At 44.9% G+C, this 7500-nt stretch overlaps 1 protein-coding gene across 3 annotated transcripts in view; it reads left to right on the forward strand.

Annotated features, from left to right (window-relative positions):
* Positions 1-7500, forward strand: part of LOC143032562 (cuticlin-3-like) — a 236720-nt gene that overhangs the window by 150317 nt on the left and 78903 nt on the right. The gene's annotated exons all lie outside the window — the stretch shown is intronic.

The raw sequence follows: 7500 nt of genomic DNA on the forward strand, positions 1-7500 counted from the left end.
ACCTGTGCGGGCTGACTATACAAATCGAGGCCACGGGCAGACTGTATGTTTATCGCGAGACTAGAAGACTTCAAGTCTGGGTCGAAGGCTCAGGTCGCCTCGGAGGCGCTCGGGCTTTTATGGGAGTGGCACTTGCTAGCATCCCAGCTCGGGACGGCACGATCAGGCCCTGTGCCCCGGGTCTCATCCCAGCAGCCGAGGGATCGTCTTTCTTTTGCTCTCAAGTTCTCGTAGAGTTCCATGGTTTCTTCTGGTTTTGCCTTTTCAACAAGTGACGGTTTTTCTTTGCACAAGAAAGAGCAATACAAATAAACGAAAATAAAGAATGAAAAATAAAATCTCACGCAATGTGAAATTATGATTAAGCTAGGAGTCGCTAAGCTGTAACCGAATTCGTCTCTTTTGCCTAAGGTGATCGGGCAGCAAGGGCAAGTGGTAGCCATTCAGACTCAAACCCAGTCCCACGTAATGACGAAAAAGAGTCGTACAAATTTACGATCGAATCATTTCAGACTTTTTGAGATGATTATTGGAGATGCGAAGGTCTTTCATTACGAGTCGAGGTGGGCCGGTGTCTAGCGCGCTGAACCCAGTCACTCGCTTTGGCGTCGACAGGAAGCAGATGGCCTCGACCTCGTGAGATGTTGACATATTTTTACTGTTAAAATAAGGTCAAATGAGATGAGAATATTTCGGTCACAAGTGATACATGGGTTCAGACATTTATCTTACGAGGACAGGCTTGGGCACCTTAAGTTACACTCTATGGGAAGATGCAGAGTGCGGGGTGATCTAATAGAAGTGTTCAAGTGGATCAAAGGCTTTAACAAGGGTGACGCAAACAAGGTCATCATATTAAGACAACAGGGCAGGACTCGCAGTAATGGATTCGAATTGGACAAATTTAGATTTAAGAAGGAAATGGGCAAGAACTGGTTTACCAATAGAGTGGTCAACGAATGGAATAGACTTAGTAACCATGTAGTGAGCGCTGAAACTATCGGTTGTTTTAAGAAAAGGTTAGACAACTTTATGAATGGGGATGACAGGTGGTCATGGACATGGAACTGCCTAGTGTAGGCCTTATGGTCTCTTGCAGTCTCCTTCATTCTTGTTTTTATGTAAACAAGAGGCTACGTTTGGCTGGTTGTGGTAGTGAATCCGCCACTATTTTACGCCATGTTCGAGTGTCCTCCTCACATGCTGTTATGATAAAAAAAAAAAAAAAAGACATAAGCAGAAATACGCCAACTAATATCTTTGGCGGTAAATGAGCCTCCATTTTATTGAATATGTGGAATTTGCATTTATGAGAATTTCATTAGGTTGTTTGGTTAGGTAGTTAAGCTAGGTTAAATTATTTCAGATTAGATTAAGTTAATTTCTCTGGTTAAGCTATATAGGGTACATATTTCTTCGTTATATACAACGAAGAAAAATGTACTCTAACCAAACCAGAGAAATTAATTCAATTTAATCTGAAATAATTTAATCTAGCTTAACTACCTAACCCAACAACCTAATGAAATTCTCATAAACGCAAATTCCACATATTCAACCGCCAAAAGTATTTGATGGCGTATTTCTGCGTATGTTTATTTTTTTTATAACAGCATGTTATTCTAAGAAAAAAACTTATATTATGATGTAATGATGAATGTTTTCCTAAAGGTTATGTCAACTGAAGGCTATTGGATGTCAGGAAATAGCGGTGATACTGTTGACCTGAAAATATTGACCTAACACATTTAATTGACCTAAAATAATTTCTTCTTCACTGATAAGGTCATTTGGTTATTGCACAAGTCTTTTCCTGAGAATAGCAATACATGTGCTTATTTTGGCTGGGATATATCACCGTGATCTCACTTGTACCTAGACTCGCTGGAAAAGAAATCTGAGACGCATCGACTGTGCCTGCCGCGGCTGGGATGTAAACAAGGCAATTGGGTCGTGCCTGTTGTGGCTAGGCTGTAACCAAAGCACCACGCCTGTAACGAACGTGGTTGGGATTTATCCGCGGTACCTCTTCTTTGCCAAACCTGGATGGGATATAACCAAGCAGCTATCATATGCCAAACCTAGCTGGATTATAACTAAGACGTCTCGCATGTACCTAACCTGGATAGGCTATAACCAAGGCACACTGTACTGAAACTGAGTAGGTTATTACAGAGGCATCTTAACCAACCTGGATGAGAAATAAAGTGGGGCACATCATCTGAACTTAAACTACCTGGGTATTACAGAGGTACCTTGCCTGTGCCTAACATGGTTAGGCTGTAACCGGAGCATAGCGTCTGTACTCAAACAGGTTGGGTTTTATTGAGGCACCTCGCCTGTGCCTAACATGGCTGGGATTTTACCGGGGCACCTCGCCCGTGCCTAACCTGGCTGGGTGAAACCGAGGCACTACTCGGCGTAGACGAAACCGAGAGTAGGAACGAAGTGAAAGTAGGCATCCAGATGGCAGAGCGGTTTTTTTTCCTAAGATCGAGTGAGTCTTCTTATTCACACTAGAAAAAATCCTTATTCATGCCTGAAAGTGAACATTAAGATGATTTCCTCATTGTGAATTCATTTTCACAAATTTGTACTTCATCAAACTACGATTTATGAGCGAAAGTGCGTGCGTGCGCGCAGATGTACGTGTGTGTGTGTGTGTGTGTGTGTGTGTGTGTGTGTGTGTGTGTGTGTGTGTGTGTGTGTGTGTGTGTGTGTGTGTGTGTGTGTGTGTGTGTGTGTGTGTGTGTGTGTGTGTGTGTGTGTGTGTGTGTGTGTGTGTGTGTGTGTGTGTGTGTGTGTGTGGGTATGTGTGTGTGTGTGTGGGTATGTGTGTGTGTGTGTGGGTATGTGTGTGTGTGTGTGTGTGTGTGTGTGTGTGTGTGTGTGTGTGTGTGTGTGTGTGTGTGTGTGTGTATGTGTGCGTGCGTGCGTGTTTGTGAGTAGAAAACAAGACGTTTTTATTATACATGGGATGTAACCTTGAATAAGACACTACATACAGAAGCTACTGAACGTAAATGAGGTAAAAAGAAATACTGTGTAGCTTGATATCTGGCCTTTTGCCTGCATCGACGGACTTGACAGCCTTTGTTCTCGTTGAGGCCAAACGACTCTATTCAGTTGAGGCCAGCAATCCATAATCTGGCTCACATTATACAATTCTATTTATTTATCTATTAATTCATTTACTTACTTTTCAATTTATTTACCTGTTTATCTCTTCACTTACTTGTTGATTCATTTATCTATTAATTGATTTATCGATTTTTTTTTTCTTTTCTTTTTCTTATTTTTTTTTTTTTTTTTTAAGAAAGGAAGTCTGGTCTATAAAAGAGTAGTGGATTCGAGTCCCGGGAGAGAAAGTGGGAGGCAGGGTGACGTGAGGAGGAGGAGGACGGGGACGAGGAGGAAAAAGAGGAGGGAGAGGAGGAGGAGGAGGATGTGGAGAAGGAGGAGAGGGAAGAGGAGGAGCATGTGGGAATAGGGGAAGTAGGAGGAGGGGAGGAGGAGTATGAGAAGGGGGAGGAGGAGTAAGGAAGGAGGAGTAAGAAGAGGATGTGGAGGAGGATGTGGAGGAGGAGGATGTGGAGGAGGAGAAGGAGGAGGAGGAGGAGGGGAGGAGGAAGGGAGGAGGAGGAGAAGGAGGAGAAGGAGAAGGAGGAGGAGGAGGAGGAAGAGGAGGAGGAGGCGGATGCGGGCAGAAGGATGATGTTGGAGTCTTTGAGAAGTGGAGGTTTCTCCCAGATAAATGAATCGTTTGATGGTTAGTCAGAGTTACTAAGGTTCTCAATGGTGACAAACCCATTTCTCACACGTGTCTGCGTGCGAGTGAGAAGGCGTGGACGTGACGATGAACAGATGACAAAGAGAACACGTGTTCTGAGGTGGGTGAACAAAATTGCACCTGTTGACCGACAGATGCATATATACCGTAGATTAATGACCACAGTGTATGAAAATAAAGAAAGGGATAATTGCGCTCACTACATGGCTACTAAGTTTACTCCATTTGTTGACCATTCTATTCTTAAACCAGTTCTTGCCTATTTCCTTCTTAAATCTAAATTTGTTCAATTTAGATCCACTACTGCGAGTCCTGCCCTGTTGTCTTAATATGATGACCTTGTTTGGTAATAATAATAGAAGGGATGTCTCTTTTTAACACATCAGCATACCTTACGTAATTTGATCAAGCTGAAACAAGTGTCCAGGGAGGCAAAACAGGTGCGTTTGTGTACAAACAGATGTGAATAGAATCTAAGCTACAGCAAGTACTAGTTAGGTGCAGATGGTGCGGATGCTCTCCTGGGAGCCTGCAGGCATTAGTATGGGTGACGGAGAGAAAGAAAGAGAGAGTGAGCCAGGAGAGAGCGGAAGAGAGCCCCGCGGCCACCTTGCTCATTCATTTGGGAGTCCGCGCGCCGACCCTGCCGCCCTGCAGGCCCCATCCCAAGGGGGCCAACCTTTCCCAACTGTCGCAATTTTTCTATCTCATTCTCACTCTCGCTCTCTCTCTGTATGTATGTATCTATGCACACACACACACACACACACACACACACACACACACACACACACACACACACACACACACACACACATATATATATATATATATATATATATATATATATAATACACACACACACACACACACATATATATATATATATATATATGTGTGTGTGTGTGTGTATATATGTGTGTGTGTGTGTGTGTGTGTGTGTGTGTGTGTGTGTGTGTGTGTGTGTGTGTGTGTGTGTGTGTGTGTGTGTGTGTGTGTGTGTGTGTGTGTGTGTGTGTGTGTGTGTGTGTGTGTGTGTGTGTGTGTAAATTCTCTCTATATTTGTCTTTTTGAAGTCTCCTTCTCTCTCTCTCTCTCTCTCTCTCTCTCTCTCTCTCTCTCTCTCTCTCTCTCTCTCTCTCTCTGTGACACAAAAACACACACACACACACACACACACACACACACACACACACACACACATGTACATACACACACACACACACATGTACATACACTCACATGCACACACACACACACATACATATATACACACACGTTTTATGCTATGATAATTGGAGGATAAGAGACAGGACACCACGAGCGTAGTTTTCAAATAAATAAAAACGTCCAAACAACCTAAACCCACACACATACACGTCACAGCGAACACAGATTGCAGAAGACGTAGACAGGGAAGAATCCATGGCAGGTGTCTCCATCTGTAGATGGGCATCACCCCATCCCCCCTTCGGGTCAAACTTTCCTTACCTCAGGACCCTTGGACGCTTCACCGGGATGCTTTACAAGAAACAACTTCCACTGAGATTGTCTATATACACATTAAGCTCTGTGAACTTCACCATCAGTTTATAAAATCATTTTCTAGACTTTATCACAGCTTGTCATCTTCATATGTGGCCTGTAGTGACGCCTCGCGACCTGCATTCACCTATCATGACCTTCGCATGACCTCGGTGGCCGGCTCGCATTTTCAGTGTTGTCCGCGCGAAGGACAACGTCATATGCTTATATTCGATGCAATGAAAATAACTTTCGTGTTCTCAGCATCACCTCTGCGTTATGCACGAGTTTTCAACAGCCTGCACTCACCATATGCGGCCTACAGAGGGAGTTCTGACCTGCGCGTGCCCCTAGTGGCCTGCGCGTTCTCTTATAGGCCTGCTTACCCTTTCAGCGTTCAACATGTCGTCTGTCTGACCTGGATTCGTTTCACATGGCGCGGTTTCCATATGTTCATCATTGGTTTTTTGTGTGTGTGTGTGTGTTCTGTGTGTGTGTGTGTGTGTGTGTAATTTAGAATCGAGATGATGTTAAGTTCACCTTGGTCTTTGGATCACGTGTTGGACTCGTGATCGACCTATTTCCCTCCCGGAAGAGAGCTCAGAGCTCGTATGACCGATCTATGGGTAATGCTATGACCTTTCACACACACACACACCCAACTCCCCGCCCACGAGAGTCAGAGTAACGACCCGAAGCGCAGCGATACCGAAATAATTTCGGCCCTGGGCAGGATTCGAACCAGGTATTGCGAGCACCACCGTACTTCCCATCCAGCGCTCTACCAACCGCGCCACCGAGTGTGTGTGTGTGTGTGTGTGTGTGTGTGTGTGTGTGTGTGTGTGTGTGTGTGTGTGTGTGTGTGTGTGTGTGTGTGTGTGTGTGTGTGTGTGGTGTGTGCGTGTGTGTGTGTGTGTGTGTGTGTGTGTGTGTATGTGTGTGTGTGTGTGTGTGTGTGTGTGTGTGTGTGTGTGTGTGCGTGTGTGTGTGTGTGTGTGTGTGTGTGTGTGTGTGTGTGTGTGTGTGTGTGTGTGTGTGTGTGTGTGTGTGTGTGTGTGTGTGTGTGTGTGTGTGTGTGTGTGTGTGTGTGTGTGTGTGTGTGTAAAACAAAGACGGGTGTCATGCAGTTCGAATGGCGGAACTTGATGTCACGTCGCATCGGTAGAGGAGTGTCTGGCTGGCGCATGCGCACTGAGTGCAACGGCCAAGAGGAGGAGGAGGAGGAGGAGGAGGAAGAGGAGGAGGAGGAGGAGGAGGAGGAGGAGGAGACGGAGGAGGAGGAGGAGAAGAACGTGTCGATGCTCGAAAAGTTCTGCGTCGATTATGCATAAGGACGGCTCGTCTTCCCTGACGGAGGCTCATTTCCGGACTTACAACAAGGAAACACAATGGAAGGGCAAACCAGCAAAAGACCTTCAGGTCCATAACGAGGGCAGTTCCCCGAAGAAGAAAAAAAAAATCGATACATTTTGCACACTGAACGAATCTCTTTCAGAAATTTTGAGTTTTCTTCTTATTTTCCTCATCCATTTGCTGCGGTGACATAGTCTGCAGACTTTATTCTGCCTAACGACAAAATAAAATTTCACTCAGCTTCGAAAACCAGCCCAGTTTTATTTATTTATTTATTTGTTTATTTATCTTGTATTTATTTCTTTGTTTATTTTTGTGTGTGTGTGTGTGGTTTGCGGGGTAGGTGGTCCGGAACTATTCCTACGTGAACACAGGAGACTGTGTTTCCACAGTATGATGCCACTCTTGCAATGATGATACCCGGAGGAAGCTAACACACACACACACACACAGTGATGTCACCAAGTCACCTCAGGTCCCAAGTGAGCCCCGGGGTGTGTGTGTGTGGGGGGGGGGTCATTACTCAGAGTAGATCCCCTTCTTGACCTCTGCCCAAGGTTGAAATCTATTTCATCTAATCCTTCAGGGACGTACAGTACTTGGCATTTTTTTTCTGGCTAACGTTCAACGGTTTCATTCGCCTCATGGAACCTTTCTTCCACGGACAGAGTTGATGAGCCACTTTCCTTCTGTTCATGGATCGGATATTGCTTCTGTCTGGCGCTAAGCGAGAGGACTAAACCTCACTGCTAATCACAACTTATTGGTTCTAGTTGTCACCGAATGATTTTATTCGAAAGGAGAAACCCTCCACTGCAGAGCAAAAGGATTAA

This window comes from Oratosquilla oratoria, chromosome 1, assembly GCF_046742065.1.
Source record: "Oratosquilla oratoria isolate Oo_2021 chromosome 1, ASM4674206v1, whole genome shotgun sequence".
In the NCBI taxonomy this organism is placed as follows: Eukaryota; Metazoa; Arthropoda; class Malacostraca; order Stomatopoda; family Squillidae; genus Oratosquilla; species Oratosquilla oratoria.